The sequence below is a fragment of the Amblyomma mixtum genome, chromosome 2 (genome assembly GCF_055824585.1).
Source record: "Amblyomma mixtum isolate Tamu chromosome 2, ASM5582458v1, whole genome shotgun sequence".
Lineage (NCBI taxonomy): Eukaryota > Metazoa > Arthropoda > Arachnida > Ixodida > Ixodidae > Amblyomma > Amblyomma mixtum.
The window spans coordinates 261,218,005-261,237,406 of NC_143013.1; positions in this window are offsets into that span (position 1 = coordinate 261,218,005).

A 19,402-nucleotide genomic window follows, 5' to 3' on the forward strand; every position below is an offset into this window, starting at 1 on the left:
TCTCGTTCGTTAGCCATCACGAACCATTCCGATTTCGGAGTAGCTAACAGTAGCCTTTATTAGTGATTTGCCACTTTTCGTATGCATTAGCATGACCAGCTGAGACACTTCGAACAAAACAACCTCCATAGCTCGCAGAGATGGTCCTTTTTAGGCAACAAGATGATGGAATGGCTCCCCTATATCACTGTTTATTGTAATTGAAATTTTTCTTTCGTGCGTGTCAGAAGTTTTTAGAGAAGAACGCCAGTGAGTCTCGTTCACGCTAATTATACCCGGTAATAGGGTGAGCAGTAAAAAAAAAAAACAGAACAAAACGGAACTGAAAATGAGAAAGCAGATGTGCACCCTTTGTCAAAAGTTCTGGACCCGGTGAGATTTACTTCCTTATGCATCGCCAGCGTTCAAATTTGATGAATGTAAGACGAACTGTGGTCCCCCCCCCTCCCCCCTCAAGAATGCTACGCAAACTTTCCTTGGCTCAGCATTTTTTTTTTTTCGAAAGCTGTACATGATTAAAGTTAGGACGGAAGTGAACAAGTGAGATATGAGACGGCGCTGTAATTCTAGATGGAAGCTTTGATTGCTGTGCTAGAGTATGTCGAAGACTACGTATTGAATTGTGGGCTTGCACAGGGAGGGGGAACAGGGCTATGTCGGATTTCAAAGTTATATCTGGAGTCACTGACTGTAAGAAAAATGTTAACCGCGGTGACATCTACGTGGGCAGCCGATAAGATGCCGTCATGATAAAGGCTAGCAGTGTCTAGGGCTTTGCAAGAAATGAAGTGATGCCATAACGGTGCTTGATTATGGAGGTATGCCATTTTGGAGCGATAGGCGTCGCCTCTGATGTCATAGTACGTCTGACTGAAAATTTCTCGTTCACATACTGACTATTCAGAATATTAGGTGAGTTACAACAGTGAGTACTGTCCGCCTTCTGTTTTTTCCTAACTGTGTTCGCGCTGCTGAAATCGTAACTATTTACTGGTGCTATCGTTTCTCACCTTTTTTACGCTTTGAACCCTTACTAACTCACGCAGCAGTCTACTGCTTTACGCACAGTGTCTCGCAGCTCATGCTTCGATTGTTGATAGAAAATTGTTTACGGAAACAGAAAAAGTGAGTCGGTTAAACAACTCTTCTGTCGAACAGAAGAAACTATACCATGTTTTCAGCGATGCAATATCGGTTTCTTCGTTGCTATAGCTACATGAAAATGACAACTTAAAGACTTTCAGACACCTTTATGCGGCGCAATCTTATTACTTCGAACCGAACTACCGGTTAATTCGAACCGGCACTTTAGTAGCGCTGAGGTCGTATATTTAAAAGGCACCCCGTTACTCAAACATCGCGTGAACTGAACAAAGTTTAAGCGCTCTTCGATCCTGAGTTATCGGGAGTAGATGGGAGGCGTTTTTAATAAAGCCCTGGCTCATGTTGACAGAGAAACTTTTACACCTGGTATGCAATTCGCTCACTCTCAGCATAGCAATGCTTACAGTATGTTGCGCTACTTATTGCCAGATCTTTTAATCACTATTAACACAATTAGACGCAGCTTCCGCGCCCATCTGAAACAGTTACTAAGTCATCGGCTAGAGGCTGAAAAGAAGGGTTTTCTCGCTGCAGAAAACAAACAAACGTATGTTCCTTAGTGGCACAAAGCAGGCAGATGCCAAGAAGACACGTGCGCAAATAATAAATTGATCCACTAATCTGACGAGGTTCGTAAAACTGGCGTTGTTGAGGTGGTGTTAAAAGACAAAGGACGAATGAATAGACAGATGTGGGCATGTAATTCTCCACACTGATGAAATGCTGGGTTTCTGCTGAGGAAAGTAATGACCCGTCTGCTGTCTTTTAGACAAAAAAAGAAAAGGAAAAAGAATGAACTTGGCAACACAAGGTCTCCTATGAATGCGTGGGGTATTACCATAAATCGAACAATCCGAGCAAAGCAGCCGAGTCCTGGTGTGCTCAGCTACACGCTCGGTAGATAAGACCTTGACGTACACGCTTCAAAAGAAGGCTAATGACGCTCGCTCTGCCTTCAAGAACACAACAGTCAGTAAAGGTCAAACGAACGAGGCGGAAGTGACCTTGAAGTCGAAATTCGAACGACGCTGGGCTGTAGGAAACGAGGCGCAAGTGACCTTGAGAGAGTCGAAATTCGAACGACGCTGGGCTGTAGGAAATGCGAGATTGATCACGCAGTGCTGTCGGCTGTTTATCTTTTGTATTTGCTTTTGTCCTGTGCACATATTGACAAACTCGAACTTTTCATCTGGAGTCCGGTTACAAAACACATTGAACCGAAGAGACCTGCCTGAATAAAAGCGAGCGCAGGAGATTGGTACCGGCCGCTGACGCGGGTATATTTGATCAGGTCGCCCCTTTCCCAACGTTGTACTGCTTTCTTTGTGGTGAAAAGATTGTCAAGGTTCTTTAAGGTCTAGCTTTTCTTTTAGCGCTGTCACATAGTGCCGTTGTAATGTTTTTTTTTCGTGGAACATGGAGGTGCTGGTTAATGCCAGGTTAATCAAGCCTTTTATTCAGATAACTTATGGACGAGATGAAGGCATGGCCCCATGCGGCTCTCGCCAAGATTATCAATACTGTAACTCTTGGAAAGCGTCCTGCGAAATGCATTAAAATAATGGGCGGTAGCATCTTGCTCAGGGTGGATGATTGGGCGAGTTGGTTGCTCATGATGAAAAAACTGTAGCTCTCGAGACAAGGACACACCTAAGACGACAACACAGTTAGCGCATGTGTTGCCATCTTCGTTGAGTTCTTGTCTCGAGCGCTACAGTTTTTTCAACATCTTGCTATTTCGACTAAGGTATGTTTTTGAAATTTTTTTTAACCATAATTTTTTGTTACCCTTGTCCGATGAAAATATGACGCGCCTATACAGAGTAAATCATTTCCCTGAGCAACGTTGTATGCCTTGTAGGTATGAATGGCAAAAATAAAGTTAATGAAATCCCAAAGACGTACCAGCGGTGGAATAAGTCTTTCATGACATCGGTGTATTATCAGATTCTCGGCAAACAGACTGAACACTCAAAAACCTCCCGCTAACTTCACAGCACTCGAACAATTTTCTAAATTTTGATAAATTAGTTTTCTACGCACTGTTATGTTTACAGCTACTTATTGTAAGCTGTACTGCTTGTTAGAAGTGTTTGATTTCCGCGATTTATATTTTCTGCCAACAATGTCGCGCTCTTTCTCAGAGCGCTTCGTTGCTAATTTTCCTGATATCGCCAAGCAGTTGTTCTTTTCCTGCTTTGTCTTTCGCGTCGTATTGATTCCTTTCAATTAAATACAGCAAGTTGCTTTGTAAAATGGGTTTGTCTACCAAAAATTCTCTTCGCTCCCTTCCTCCAACAAGACAATCCTTTAGTCCGATGCAGGCATCGTGAATGTAAACTAAAAGATAATTTATAGCTCTAGGAAGAGCAGAACATAACGGCGACATGACTACGTCCTGCTCCGAGCGAGAAAGGATAAGGATATGGAGTTAAGAAACAATTAACTCCACATCCTTATTCTCTATATTTCATCATATATATAGAATACGAAGAATATGGATTATTTGATACAGATATGAACTTCCAATTATTATTGTTATTCTCCATATTTCATATTCTATTGTTTCTCGTTGTCCCACTGGTTGGATTTACTTTCTTCAAGTTTTTCTTTAACAGGCCACTCACCGGGAATGCGGTAAATGTATCATTGGAGATGTTTGGGTCGACTAGAATTTAAACCGTTTCTGAGCGGTTGTTCGATAACCGCTCATTGCGGTACACTTCAGTAAGTTAATCGGTATATTTCCAGTGTATATCGCTATTCGATCGCTTTCTACACTGTCCTTACAGATGTATTTGCGCACTCAGAGTGAGACAGCGAGAGGGTATGGGCGACACAGAATACGTAAAAAACTAATTAAAGCGTGTGCCTGAAATGCGATCCGGCTCAACTTTGTGGGTTGAAAAAAAAAACACAACTATGCTTACCAAATCTAATAAGCACGCTTCTGGATTAGACGGCATTAAGGCCCAGCAGATTTAAAGAAGCCGCGGCAGATATTCCACAAAACATCTTATTTTCTTGACTTGCGTCTATGCCCGGATGTTTTTCTTTCCTTGTGTTCTGGTGCGCTCTAGAATTTCTTTCGCAAAGATGACAAATTCCATAGTTTCGTTTAGAAGCATTCCGACCCTTACTTTTAGCTTTTGTTCTAACTTATTTCCTTTCAGCACGTCCGTGATGAGCTACAAATAGCTTATGAATCAAGCTTCTTTTCGGCATGACCATGAGCTTCTGAAGTACTGCTGAAATTTCGCGGTTCACAACTTTATGATTCCGTCTGTGTTGCATGCATTCGCAGAGAGCGAATAGATGACAGGGTAGGCGAGTGCGCAATCTCAGTGCACATGCCGAATAAAAACCTTCCTCGCGGCAGCATTGCATAAAGGAAACGGCTGCGCCGACTGATTTTAAAATTAGTTAAAATGTTTCCAAATGGCTAAATATATTCGTAGTATTCCCCTGTTAGGGAAAGAACGTTATGCACATTGCTCTCCTTAAGCTGAGATGGCGCCAACAGCGGGTCCTCAGCGCGACAGGGACAGAATTAATAAAAAAATTAAATCTTGTTTCGGACATATATTTCTTGCAAACAGGTATCCAGAAATCCACGTTATCAATTTTGTGCAACTGCACTCTCTACGTGCCCCGATTTCTAAAGATATATTGAGCTTACAAAAAAAAATATAAACAGCAAAGGATTTGTGGTCGTCAAGATACAACAATATTTATTGTTACTCAAGATTTTATAATAAATGAACCGTTATTCGGAACAGGAAATATGACCGCTGTGGTTGACCTATGCTCGGAACACCGCAGCCACAGCTAAGCTGAATTACCTTGCCTGGTCATAACACACGTATCAATTATTCCCTCACAAGCTGTTAATAAACACACCCAACTACACGGGAAGGTTCCAGGAGCTCAGCTCAGGGAGCTAACAACCGGCAATGACAATATTAGGGTTTAGAGATACTTTTTTGGGGGGGTAAATTTCACAAGTTCGTTTCCTGTAGGGTGTTAACAGAGACCACCTCTGTTATAGGTGTTATCGCGACCCAGTAGAGTCGCAGAGAAGATGCAGTGTGAGGAAAACAGTGAAGGAACAGGGACAAGAGAAAAGAAGACGACGGGACAGGCGCTGTCCCGTTCTTTTCTCTTGTCCCTGTTCCTGCGCTGTTTTCCTCAAGATGTGCCAACTCGCTCAACTCACCTTTTTAATGCAGTGTGAATATGTTTCTTTTCGACTGGCCCCTCGGACATTACGTTGCTCTTGGCGGACAGCAATCCGGATCTCTTCCCGTCAGGTTTGGTGTGCCCCAGGGAAGCGTCCTGGTGCCATTATTGTTTCTGTTATATATTAAGGCTCATACTGTCATCCGCACGTTAACAAAGCGTGTCACACGAGTTTAACTCGGGAACTGAATAAGATAGAAGAAAACCAATAATAGCATCAGATAGCGGAGGAAAAAATGAACCTAGAAGCCAAGTTTGATGACTGTAGAATAATTAGGCAATTAATTATAGGCAAAAATGTCGCAATTTCGTCGAAATAGCATGGACGTCGATGTAACCACGGGAAGGGGTGTGACGTCACATCCACCGCAAGTCGTCGCGGCATAGTGTCCTGGGCTTTCGCCTCTCAACACTTTAGTTGCCAAAGTGTCCTCGCAATTTTGAATGACATTGTAGATGGAGTTTATCCTGGCGTTTAGATCCGATTGTCACCAATGATTGCACATTATTTCGTGAAATTAGTAATAATCACCATCAAAGTGACCTCAATGCTACCATTGGTAACAATGTAAACTGGTGCAGCCATTGGGATAAGGTTCTTAATTCGTAGAAAACTTTTTCCATCTGCATTGCATGTAACGAATCCCACAAAATATAATCATACCTCGGGTCTTCTGAAGAAACTCACTGGTGTCGAATACTTAGGTGTGACAATTACATGTGATCTACCTTGGAATACACACATTGGAAATATCTGTACAGCAGCGTTTAGAAAACTGCGTTTCCTGAGGTATGAGCTCCGTAATTCTCCATCCAATGTAAAACTTCATAGCTACCTTTCCTTAATCAGGTCAAAGCTAGAATACGCTTGCATAGTCTGAAATCCGCACACTGGGCAGTCCGGCGGAGTACGTGAGCGTGGCATAACGCTGTTTCTTCGCTTGCGTAGGGACCAGATTGCCGTCTGCCTGCTTTGTGGGTGTGTTCCTGCTTCGGATGCTTCCATCATCGACGCCGTTATCAGCATAGCATGGAACAAGATTCCATGTGAGCGCTCATGGCTACAGGGGCCACGGCACAAGTGCGTCATCCAGGAGACAACCAATCCAGGCCGACGACACTGGGCAAAGAAGCTTAAAAAGCCACCGCAGCTTGTCAACGAGTGCAGTCCGGCGGAGTACGTGAGCGTGGCATAACGCTGTTTCTTCGCTTGCGTAGGGACCAGATTGCCGTCTGCCTGCTTTGTGGGTGTGTTCCTGCTTCGGATGCTTCCATCATCGACGCCGTTATCAGCATAGCATGGAACAAGATTCCATGTGAGCGCTCATGGCTACAGGGGCCACGGCACAAGTGCGTCATCCAGGAGACAACCAATCCAGGCCGACGACACTGGGCAAAGAAGCTTAAAAAGCCACCGCAGCTTGTCAACGAGTGCAGTCCGGCGGAGTACGTGAGCGTGGCATAACGCTGTTTCTTCGCTTGCGTAGGTAAGAGCGGCCTTAGTAAGTTTTTTTTTTTTTTTGTTGTTTTTGTCTGTGAAATCAATTCTGCTCCGCCGGACTGCACAGCTTTCTGTTCAGGATGTTAAAAAGTGACTGCCTCGCGTGTCTGAAAGCTCTTGCGCCTGATAGCCAGAGTCTTCGCTGCAGTGATTGTGATAACTCTTATCACACTGGAAAATGTTCAGGTGTCACAAAGACTATCTTGAAAAGCATGTCAGCAGAAGCCATATGTAGTTGGCTGTGTCCCACGTGCGCTGAACGTAAAACACGTGTGACGAACACTGAAAGCGAGCCTGGCTCTAACCGTAGGAGCTCGACGGGTATTACGGGTATTAAAATGTTCAGGTGTCACAAAGACTATCTTGAAAAGCATGTCAGCAGAAGCCATATGTAGTTGGCTGTGTCCCACGTGCGCTGAACGTAAAACACGTGTGACGAACACTGAAAGCGAGCCTGGCTCTAACCGTAGGAGCTCGACGGCAGATTGTGATCAACCTTCTTTGAATGACGTCATGTCAAAGTTAGACATTGTCCTACGCCGTTTAGATGAACTTGAAAAAAAACAGGAGGAACAACTGGCTAAACATGATACCACCAATGAAAGCCTGCAAAAGCAAGCAGTGACGATACAGTGCATGGAAGAATCGCTCGATTTACTGTCTGCTAAGTACGATGAAGTGCTTGAAAATTTTGAATCACAGAAGCAAGACGTAAAAGAGCTAAAGAAAAAAACTACTGATCTGGAGGCGCAACTGCTTGTAAAGGACACTAGGCTTTCTCAGCTGGAAATGGAGGTGAATAGATTGGAATCCTATTCAAGGCTTAATAATTTGGAGATACACGGTGTCAAGTACAACAAGAACGAAGACTTGAAGGCAATAATAAGTTCAATTGCAGGTAGACTTGAACTCCCCATTCCCAGCAATGAGGAAATCGAAACAGTGCACAGGATGAAAGGCAAAGCCGATGCTGAAACTCCCATATTAGTACGTTTCTCCAGGAGGGAAACAAGAGAAAAGTGGCTTGCGAAACGAACCACACTCAAGGATGAGAACATTTACATTAATGAAAATCTAACAATGCTAACTAAGAAGCTTCGATGGATGGCAAAGCGTCTTGCGACTGAAAAACTGTACAAATATGTTTGGGTGCGAAACGGTCGTATATTTGTAAGGAAAATTGAAGGTTCCCCTGTTATTACTGTTGAAAACGAAGCGGATTTGTGCAAGATAACGTGATGACTGCGAGTGTACGTTCATTTTGTGAATGGATGGAGATGCGCCGGGAATTTGTATCGGCTCAACCCTGCATAAGTTTTGATGTCATCCATGCAAATGTGAGAAGCCTTCGCAAACATTGGAACATGTTACAAATGTACCTTGAGAATTATTTAGCTGTTCTGGATGTCATAGCATTTACTGAGATCAATATCAGGGATTTTGAATCATCTCTTTACAATATACCGAACTATCAATCATGTGCATTGTGCAGGGAGGACAAACGTGGTGGGGGAGTGTTAGTTTTTGTTAAAAACTCTTGGTTTTGTGAACGCTTGAAAGTTGATTTCGATGAAGCAGAAGTTATAGCTCTTAATCTCACAAACGGTGATGAGGAATTGTTAGTTTGTGCTATCTACAGACCTCCTAACAAAAATATTATAGTTTTTTTAGAGGAGCTGGGTAGTTTCCTTAAAAGATATGGAGTAAACAAACGTGTGATTCTTACTGGAGATTTCAATATTGACATTTCAATAACTGACAAAGCAGGCGTAAGCGAATACCTAACGTTGTTGGCTAGTTTTGGTTTGGAAAATAAAATTCAAGGCTACACGCGAGAAGAATTCCTTGGCAACAGATTAACACAGACGTGCATTGACCATATCAGTACAACCGTGATGGAACAGGAGACGTGGGGCTGTATTATCAAAGAAAAAGTTGCTGATCATTATTTTGTTTCTCTTACGGTGCTAAAAGAGAGTAAAATAGAGGCACAGGAGCAACCTGCGGAAAGGCTTGTAATTAATAATGGCAAAGTAGATAAACTAATCAAGTCGTTCGACTGGAATTCGCTCTTACAGCACAATCACTTAGATGCTTATGAACTCCTTGTTGAACGTTTAAAATCAATTTACAACGCCTCAAAAACGAAGGTCCGGATGACACGTAGAAATAAGGCAAGTCCTTGGGTAAACAAAGAAATCATTGAATTATCCTATATTAAAAGTAAACTTTTAAGAAGGTGCAATGACCACCCACATGACATGGGACTAAGAGAAGAATTCAGGCAGCTGAGGAACAAAATCACAGCGAAAATACGACTGGCGAAAAAACTGTACCAACTAAATCAATTTTCGGCATGCAGCAAGGATGTAAAAAAAACTTGGAACTTAGTACAGAGCACTATAGGAAAACCACACAAGAAAAGCATTGATAACGTCTTAGAACAAGCATTTCCAGACGAAAACAGTGAAGACTTGGCTACCGAATTCAATAAGCGTTTTGTAGATTCTGTTTCCGCCTTGTGTAAACCGGGAACGTCGATAAGGAAAACTACTGCTGCTATTTCGAACATCCATTCAGCTTACATGCCTACTGTTACTGAGCTAGAACTACGGGATGTATTGAAAACAATGTCAATCACAAAATCGCCAGGGTATGATGGTGTTAGGATGAGGGATCTCATAGTGCATTTTGACAGATTTAAAACCATATTACTTTGTATTATTAATGGAACTTTCACAACCGGACATATTCATAGGTACATGAAAATAAGTTTAATAAGACCTTTGCACAAAAAAGGCTCTAAAAGAGATTTTAATAATTACAGGCCAATTGCGATCTTGTCCGCCATCGCTTGTATCATGGAGAAAATTGTACATGCCTATATGACGTCCTTTTGTGATAAGTACCATCTATTAAATGCCGCCCAGTATGGTTTCCGCAAAGGTAAAAGTACCTTAAGCCTACTGGAAGATTTTCATGATTTAATATGTAAAGAAATAGATAAAAATAACATTGTCCTTACACTTTTTATTGATTTACAAAAAGCGTTTGATACTATTAATCACAATTTACTATTAGCTAAACTCGACCATTTTGGTTTCAGAGGTCCTTACATGTCGTTTTTTAAGAGCTATTTTGCTGATCGAGAACAATGTGTTCGAATAGGCGAATCGTTCAGCACAATGTTACATGTTCACACTGGTGTTCCTCAGGGCTCTGTGTTAGGACCCTTATTATTCAATATTTACGTCAATGACGTGACCAATCTTCCGTTAAGCTCTCAGATTTTTTTATATGCCGATGACACTGCTCTGGTGGTACCAAGTGAAACTTATGAAGAAGCATGCGGCAGGATGCAACAGGATGTTCATTTTTTGATAGAATGGCTCAACGCTAATCAGATTTATACTAATATCTCAAAAACCTGCCTTCTTTGTTTTCATAGTCCATACAAACAACTTCGTACATGCTCTAATATATATCTTCATGATAAGAATTGTACAAGCTGTTCATGCACGCCGTTGGAACTTAAATCTAGTTTCAAGTATCTTGGCATGACATTTGACGAAACTCTGTCATGGAACATTCATATTCAGGAGCTAGCCAAACGTTTGCGCTTGGTGTGTGTTTATATGTATGCCCTGCGATCTATTTGCGATGTGTCGGTTAGAAAAATGGTTTATAAAGGTTTAGGAGAATCCATATTGCGATATGGAATAACCATTTACGGAACTGCATCACTGTATAAACTAAACATACTAAGCCGCATACTGTACAGAATTGCATCTAATCTCGCCTACGGAACTAGCTGTCATGATAAAGCGGTAAAAGCTAGTATGGAACATTTTGAGATGCTACCTGTACACAAGCAATTTATCTTTGAAATATTGCGCAAAAATTTCTTCCACAGCGTCTTTAAAATCGACAACATTAAAGCACGGCCTCTCCGTCAGTCGGAAAAATACGTCATACCACGGATTTACACCAACTATGGGAAAAAAACCCGCAGTCATTATGTTCCTTATTACTTCAATAAGATACAAACAACCCCGAGCATTAATGGATTAAAACAACTTAATAAGTTTCTTCGATCGTGGTTGAATAGTAATACTGAGTGATAAATTTTTAATCTATTTTTTTTTTTTTTCTTTCCATGTTCTCAGCGTTGTCATTTCGTGCATGAAAACGGTGGATGCTTTCTTGTATTTGATGTTTTTTGTTCATGTATTCGCCTTGCACCGCGGGAGCAGTATCTGAGTCTGTCTGGTTTCAGCTCTTTAGTGTTTTTATGTTTTATTGCATTGCGGAAGCAATTTCTGAGTCTGTCTTGTTCGAGCTCTTTTTTTTTTTTTTTGTGTGTGTGTGTGTGTGTTTTATTCACCGCTGATCATGTACTTCACACTCCGGCTGCCCAGCCACGCACACAAGCGATAACGCTTACGCGGGCTGGAGCATGTACTTGCGAATTGAAGTGAATAAAAGATATTATTATTATTATTATTATTATTACTATGTCGAATATAAAGAAGCTTGAAAAAGTGCAAAGCAAAGCTGTCAGGTTTCTGTTCTCGAAATTTTTGAAATCCGATTCTCCTTCCGAATTAATGCAAACTCGCGATATACCGCGCCTAGAAAAGCGGCGAAAAAGTTTTCGTTTAGAATTCCTTTCATTGTTATAAAACTGTAAGCTTGGACGTGATCCGTCCTAATATTAAATTCCACAGCCTGTTAGAAGCACTCGATTCAATCATACTAGTTTATTATCACCATATTTCGCAGGAACAAACGTATAAGTTTTTTTTTCTCCCTCGCACCATCGCATACTGAAACTTTGCCCAGATCCAATTACACCTCTATGGACTAGCGTATGTATTCCTGAACTGTACTACGCCTTGTAGCTTTTTATGAGTCGCAATTTTTTTATTGAGGTGCAGGATTCTCGATTGTTTCAAGTGCCTTCCATGCTTACTGGTTCCTTGCAAATTTTGTATATCTTTCGTGTTACATCTCAGCGCTCCTCGTACGTCGAAAGGTTTTATGAACTTCTAAACTCTCTATGTTGTAAGTGCGATTTATGTTATGAATTGACATGTGAATTGCTCTATGCTTTGCACAATTTTATTTATTTTTCCTCCTTTCCTTTTTCCTTTATTTATTTCCTCCTTGGACCTAACCTTGGTCCGCAGTATGTTCGTAAGTAAATATAAAAAAATGATACTCACGATTGTTCGCTGTCAACAATGAAACGTACAATCATTTTGAAGTAGTTCTCGTTAACACAAAACAAAACCAGGAGTCAGAAAACCCTACTATAACGTATACTCTGGTTATCGAGAGTGCCTTGCAGAGTGAAAATAACGCTAGCTACTGAACAAGTAGTCAGAGTTGAAGTCATGTGCTTACAACGAATCATCCTCTAATGTTTTTCATGCGTCGGCCTTCATTTGCCGTAAAGCTTTGTGACCTATGAACATGACCTAATTACTGAAAATTATCGAGACCAACGCATCTATTACGGCTCATAATACGACAACAGCACGCGTGCCCATTTGTTAAGCGCTATTTTGGTCGCGTATTGGGCGTGCTGCAGCTGAGCTGGACTTGCGACGAATGCAAACTTGGACTAATGCTATCACACACGCTAGCAGCTACGCAACTACCGCTTCATTAATTCACGGAGCCTCCATTATCTAGGCTCATTAGGCGTAAATTACAGTATGACGTGACCCAAAGATTCACCGGCACTCAGAAAAAGGCACGGCCGACATGTTTGCTCAGCCACGCGGGAACGCACGCGCGTACACACAGGCGAAGAACCAGGTTGTGAGCTTAAGGCATTTTGCCTCTTCTTGCATGGTCCTTTGTTAGGTGCTTGTTATAAGCATGAATAAGCATTGCAACCACGGGAGCCTCCCACGTATTGCTTCGAGTGTATTTACGAAATACTAGAAAGCTGGTTTTTCAATCCTAAAGTATGTTTTATATATATTCAATACAGCTATCACGGTCATGAGAGCAATGCATGTCATTGCAAGCACATGCAATTTCGCATTTGGTAGCAAAAGATCGGTGCGATGTTGCTGAAGCTACGGATGGCTGAGACAAGAGCGGGTTGCTTTTGTTCGGTTCCGAAGTTTCGTCAGTGGAGATCAAAAGGCTGGACCGGACGATTTATGATCATGATGAAGTTTCGAGATCTCAGGACAATGGGATCTATGACAGACGAATGTCATTATATCACGTCACTGGTTGTGCTGCTGAATTGAAAAAAACACTTAACTTTACGAAACTTTAGGCACGCGTTGTTGCTGTCTTGTTTGTTTAGTACAGGAGGTAACTGTCGGATGCAACTTCAATGGCTTCCTGTAGAACACCTTTTAGAACTCACTGCTGCCAGTCCCGTCCCAGTAATCTACTGACCATCTGCTCTCCGCACTGCATGACCCCTTCAAAGAATACCTCCCCTTAACTTGATTCGAGGTATAATTAACTCTTCTCCGTTTTATAACCGACAGCCCACTAAAAACAGCAGGTGATATCACAAGCAGACGAACACTATCTGGCGTTTGTGTTCGTAGAGTTAGCAATTCAACATTTTTGTTTCGCCTTATAGTCCAGGATTAAACAGCAATGCTTTGCTCGCCTGACGCTCTCCGACAAATTGTATTTATTTTTTTATTTACACGGGGCTTGACATCGCAAAGTTGGACACGGGCTTTGGGGGATGCAGTAGTGGAGCGTACGGAAGTAATTTTCTGTCTTGTGGGGGTTCTTCAGCGTGCACCGACATCGCATAGGAGCTCAGGGGTTTTTCGCGTTTCGCCTCCATCGAAATGCGGCCGCTGATGTCGAGGCTCGATTCCGAGCTTCTTGTGCTTAGCGGCCAAACGCCATAGTCACGAAATCACCCCGACACGGGTCGGAAGACGACCCGTATTATAAACGGTGATGAAACGAAGCAGTACCCCATGGACAAATAAACGAATAGAGAACGCTGCACAGGGATTTGCGGACGCCTTTCTTCATTTATTTCTCCATGTACCAGCGCTGCTATTCCGCCATCATGTCAGGTCAGCTTGCCGAACACGTGGTGTCAAGAATTAAAAATGCTTGTGAGCCATCCTCTCAGGCACTCCCAATAAGCTAGCCCTGTTGAAATCATGCTTTTCCGAATTTGCAGCGAAATTGGACAGCGGCCAATAAAAGGCGACGGGACAGCGGTTACCCCCTTCCACGTTTTATGCGACAGAGCGAACGCAATATATATTTAGTCAAGTGCGCACTTGTATAGAAACCAAAGTCAAAACAAGTGTGACTTGACAGGCTAACCAATGTCAAGCAGTGCATTTCACTGTCTGCCAACGCAGAGAAAGCTTAGTAATATGTTCGAGGCTACTTGTTTCTACAAAATGGGCTTCGACTAACTCCTCGTTAACTGAGCTTGGATCTCTAAACATATATTAGCTTTCACATGCGTTGTATCAAAAATAAGTTGCATTGCTGCATCTTAGCTTTAGAAGTAACAAGTAGAGGCTTTTTTTTCTGACTTTTGCTTTCAGTTTTTGTTCACCTTCCAACTTGAGGATGATGATGAATTTTTATGGCGTTATGTCATAGCGCCATGGCACAACGTTTTTTTTTTTTCTATTCAAGGTGGGGTGTTCAATGCCCATTTTCCAAGCATTTCACCCTAAAGAAGTAGAGAACCAGGCAGGGTAAAGCTTGTACCCTTTGTATCACCGGTGTACCCGGCGGCACAGGGGATCGAACCCCACTCCTCCCGCATGCGTGGCGGATGCGCAAGCGACTAGGCCACCGCTGCGGTCAACCTGCCGACTTGACTTAGTGTACGTTTTTTGTGTTATGTTGAATAAAAAGTGATTGGAAGTAAGCTCTGTCGCGTCGTCCTTCATTGGCTTTGTATTCGAAGCACTTTTTTTCGAAAATGTGAACTGACGCCAATTCTCTAATCTCTCAGCTTTAGCTGTTGAGATCAAGGTGTTGCGGTCCAGATGGTCTCTAGGGGAAGAATCGCACAGGCTAGTTTACTGGTTGCAGCTGTTCATACTTCACCAGAACCATGAGCTATTACCTGTAGATGACTTTTCATCACTGCACTCAGTATCCGCGCCTTCACGGCACTTCTGGGAACGTGCGCAGCTCAAGCGCGTCACCTGCAGCAACCCAACTTGTTGTCTTAATCTACCTTTACTCTTGTCTTTAAACTACCTTTAAACTACCCCTACTTTCCTTAGAGACAGCGTTACCCTATAACGCACTTCTCACCACAAAGAGGCGGCGCCTTCCTTTGTTCAGCTCGCAGGCGACACAGGTACATGCATTAGATAGGAGCAGGCTCTAGGACGTGGAACCAGGCCTGCGTGGAAGAGTAACGTTCTCGCCAAGGTGCGAAGCTCTGCAGCATTTTTTTTTCAAGAGATACGTGTCGTGTAGAGCATAATAGATTGACGGTATTGTCCCTTTCGGTGCCTTGTCGTGCGCTGCACTAATGACGAGGGTGTTGTTTCCGAGTCGTCCTAAAATACAAAATGAAGTTAGGGAAGAATTTAAGCGCTGCTCCCCTTTTTTTCTTAACATAGCTGGTTTTATATGGCCGCTCATTTCTTTTCTGTGCTATTTTTTCTTCTTTTAAAAATGTATCAGTCTCTTCTCGCAGGATATTTTTGGTCGATAGAGAGAGCTTTAATTACTATAGTACGGCATTCAAGACAGGCTATTTCTAAATATAATCGTTGCGTCTTTATCGGTAGCTTTTCTTTGATGGAAAGCAATACAACTTCGCTCTGCACTTTTTATTTGGTCAGATATTGTTCATGTAATAACTATAATGAAAAGTGGTTTTTTGAAAGTCTTGAAAGACCACTGTGCCTTATATACCAGTTCAATTCCTCCACGTTACTGGAAATGTTTGTCCAGACTCTGTTTTGTAAAATGAGCATAACGGAGTGCGTAATTGATGTCTATGTAGACTGAGCTACAGAAAAGGTATAAGAGGTAGAACTCGTCTGCTACCAGTCAGAAACAAAGGAAACACAGTAAAATAATACAAACTTGCAATATATGCGATCGCATCGATTAATTGTTGTTTTTCATTTTATCTTGTTTACACTTGAAGTAATAAGTGTGTGCATGTGTGCCTGTGTATACAAGTAGCATACGCCGCACAAGCTTGAGTATATAAGTGCTGATTTGTGGAATGAAAACTCCAATATTGAGTTAAGAGCTTGCAGCCGTTGACTCATTATCCTTAATAGCAAATCACACTGATCATTCCACAATGTTTGAATGCAACATAATGAAGTGTTACAGGTTAACAGGATATGCGTCCTGTTCGCGAATGTCCGTGCCCGCCGCGGTGGCAGCGTAATGCTGGCGGCTGGCAACAGCCATCCGTAACGGTTTGCCTCTGGGAATCTCTTCAGAAACTGCAAAGCCACTAAGACTCTGAGTATGCTCCTGTACTGTGTCGTGGCTTAGGACGTGCAAAAGGCGGAAGCGTGTGCAAGAAAACACTCCACTTCAATGTAAACTACTTTGGGGATTGTTTACAACATCGCTTGAAGCAAATCTTCTCTGGGATGCATATGCACGACCAGTGTGTTTGAACGAAGAACGCCAGCTTCGGAGCCAGGCGAATGTCGTCCCGAACCGGCATGCTTGGAACGTTTCCAGGGCGAGCGCCTGTCACGTTTGAATGACGGCACCCAAGGCTTCGATCGACGCCTCGAGGTTTGAGAAGTTCCAGAGGAGTGTTTGTAAGGGAGTTTGGGCTCTTCGAACCGTAACACGTAGCCCATGAAGTTTGCTTTGTCCGTACAATCGATCCGCAGCTTTACTGGTCTTTTAACTTTGCTCTCTATTTTTGTTTACTTCTGTTCGCGACACAACTCCGTGGATTTTAAGATTGGAATTCTGGGCTGTTGAAGTCGTTGCTTGTGTAGAACTTTTTAGGTCGTGATGAGAGAGAGAGAGAGAGAAAAGGAAAACTGCCTTGTTGCGTGCTCTACATTTGTTTTTTTTTTTTCTTTTGAGAAGGACAATTGTTATGTTCCTCAGCGACTACGCTGCTTCTTTCACTGCATTTCAAAAAAAGCGCTTCTTGCATTCATTGACTTCCAAAAGTTTTCTCGTAAAAAGCGTTAACACCACTGCGTTCAATGGTCATATCTCTGCGATGATTTCTCTAAACCTAGTCGTTATTTTACCTTATTTCTTCGCACATTTGCAAGAGAAACAACGAACAAGTTTGAAGTTCCTGTTGCGAGGACTCCTGAAGAGTGTACATAGGGTTGAAACGGAGAAATCTTAACGAAACATTCAGGTCAGATTTTCGTACAGTAGGGCAAGAGTTCATTGCCATGTAAAATGTCAGGGTCAGAAACAAAAAATACAGCACTTACATGTAGCTGCAGCTGATGGATATTGCTCAGCGGCGTTATGACATCAAGATCAAAAGCTTCATTTTTTTCTTGCTTTCCTAAAACAGCATTTATTCAAGCCCATTTCCTTTTCACTAGGCTACTGGATAATCCTTTTATATTTACTATCTGAGAATCGAGGAAAGGCGTGAGCGGGTAAACTGGCTCTGTTTTGCGATTCATGCTCAGGACTTTCTCTTTGATCTCGTTGGCCCCAGAAGTTTTTCCTCACCGAGTAACTGCAGAAGGTTCCCTTTAGAGAACACTCCAAGAAACGGTTTCGTAACACTTCTAAAGCTTCCCCAGTCTATCATCCTTAAAACCAGTTAGTTGACTAGGCACAGTAAGTGCTTTTAGAGTGAATGAGTGCTTCATGCTCAAAAGCAGCCCTAATCAACGCTAAGAAAGAACAAACGAACAGTTGACGCAAGCGAGTGCCCTAAAGCTGAAGGAGCCTGCTTAAGAAAAAATAAAAATAAAAGCCATTTGGAAAATGTCCTGGGCATCTTGCTCGAGGCTTCAATATAGCAGAGAGCACTGCCACTGTGCTTGGCAACGGACTCGTGCTTTACTACTACGCATCTTGTCCAATCGTTGTGCACTCTCAGCTGCAACCCTATCGTCGTCCTTTCTTGGTTAAGAAAGAACCGGAGAAAATATGTTGGCGAACACATCGAATTCCGGAGCCGGAACGGCCCCGGCGACCAAGCTGATTCAGTCTTGAAGGCGCGTTTTCACTTTTGTTATATTTCCACTTTCTCGTTGTCGGCACTGACTCAGCGCTTTTTCTGCTGACACCCGCCTGCACGCCTGCCATATGTGGATGACTTAGTTTCTCCCCGGGAGGAGAGGCATAAATATAAGTGTGGAGAAAACGTCGCGAAAACGCTGCGTTTTCTTCCGTTCTCTCGAGTCGGAAGGTAAAACGCAGCAAAAGACCTACCGCTGCTGCATGGGCTAGAATGCAAGATGCCGAAGTACATGAATAACTTCCGAAATTCAAGCAGGCGCGGAACTGAATGAAAGTAAAGTTCCACGGTACCATCGCAAGCTTTGTCTCTTGCATATATGGTCGGCGATCCTGCTCTGTACTGCTCGGGGAAATAACTCAGCCCTTAAGGCCTTTGGCTCTATGACAGAATCGATGGCACTCAATAACTGCAGTAGAGTAGGGTTTTACATTATGCGCGACGAGAACCACACACAAACTGTTGAGCTCTGCTCGATAGCTTTGTAGTTTTCATGGCTCTCGAATTATGGAACCCATGCAGACACTATCGATTTGAGTTGCTTATGGCTTCATGGCAGTGGCACAATTCAAGGTTGCCTGTCAATGTCACAGACCCTGCCATTAATCCGGGATGGGCTCAGAATATAAGTGCTGTGAAGGAATAAACGCCGTAAACTACGTCATTGGTTTCTTCATAAATATTTTAAAAAAAGATGTGTTTCAGAAAGTTGATACACTTAAATACATAGTTTCTTAAATGTTACCTGTTTCGTTGGAAGTAACTGGCGAATAGGTGACCATGAGTTGAGAAGCACGGTACATAATGGCGAGGAAAGATGTTACTAAGCTTAAGTCTTTTTACTTGGTTGCAATAAAACGAGTTGTGGTCGTGCTTCTAAGAGTGTACTTAGCCGAAGGCTTAATTTTTGTAACACACGCAATTTCAGATAAACCATTTAATCTCACTCTAATACGAGGAGCGAGGGAGTCCGACGCACTATAGCTTTTAACAGCAGCCCGCCATCGAGTTTATCTAAAAGCCTGTCTGCTTCTCTGACTGCCGAACTTGAAATGCATTTTAAGGACAGAATGTGGCTCTTTGCGAAAAGCCGATAAAACCGCGTGGCCTCATGCACTTACTGCCCACAGCGTTGGTAAATTAGCGGGGGCCTAATTGTCTATCCCGTGGCAAAGCAGCTGAACTGTTCCTGCCAGCCGCGCACACAGCTCGAAACAAACCAACAGCATGTGTCGGTCTGCACTGGAGCGCTGTTCGTCGTGTGAACGCGATGAAACGATGTCAGCCGTGAAGGGTCGCTGTTGGTGTAAATAGCGTTGAGTCAACAAAACGGTAGCATGTTGAGCAATGTTTATGGAGCGAGGCGG